Consider the following 981-nt stretch of genomic DNA (forward strand, 5'->3'; position numbering starts at 1 on the left):
ATCCCTGTAATTATGATGCATAGAATCACATACAGTGGGGAAAATAAGTATTTAGTCAGTCACCAATTGTGCAAGTTCTCCCACTTAAAAAGATGAGAGAGGCCTGTAATTGACATCATAGGTAGACCTCAACTATGAGAGACAAAATGTGAAAAAAAATTTGAGAAAATCATTTTGTCTGACTTTTAAAGAATTTATTTGCAAATAATGGTGGAAAATAAGTATTTGGTCACCTACAAACAAGCAAGATTTCTGGCTGTCACAGACCTGTAACTTCTTTTTTAAGAGGCTCCTCTTTCCCCCACTCATTACCTGTATTAATGGCACCTGTTTGAAGTCGTTAACAGTATAAAAAACACCTGTCCACAACCTCAAACAGTCACACTCCAAACTCCACTATGGTGAAGACGAAAGAGCTGTCGGAGGACACCAGAAACCGAATTGTAGACCTGCACCAGGCTGGGAAGACTGAATCTGCAATAGGCAAGCAGCTTGGTGTGAAGAAATCTACTGTGGGAGCAATAATCAGAAAATGGAAGACCTACAAGACCACTACTAATCTCCCTCGATCTGGGGCTCCACGCAAGATCTCAGCCCGTGGGGTCAAAATGATCACAAGAATGGTGAGAAAAAATCCCAGAACCACAAGGGGGGATCTAGTGAATGACCTGCAGAAGCTGGGACCAATATTACAAAGGCTACCATCAGCAACACACTACGACGCCAGGGACTCGGATCTTGCAGTGCCAGACGTGTCCCCCTGCTTAAGCCAGTCCATATCCAGGCACATCTGAAGTTTGCTAGAGAGCATTTGGATGTTCCAGAAGAGGATTGGGAGTATGTCATATGGTCAGATGAAACCAAAGTAGAACTATTTGGTAAAAACACAACTCGTCGTGTTTGGAGGAAAGTGAATGCGGAGTTGCATCCAAAGAACACCATACCAACTGTGAAGCATGGGGGTGGCAACATCATGCTTTG

This window comes from Poecilia latipinna, unplaced genomic scaffold, assembly GCF_001443285.1.
Source record: "Poecilia latipinna isolate Pla-1442-1.1 unplaced genomic scaffold, P_latipinna-1.0 Scaffold390, whole genome shotgun sequence".
In the NCBI taxonomy this organism is placed as follows: domain Eukaryota; kingdom Metazoa; phylum Chordata; class Actinopteri; order Cyprinodontiformes; family Poeciliidae; genus Poecilia; species Poecilia latipinna.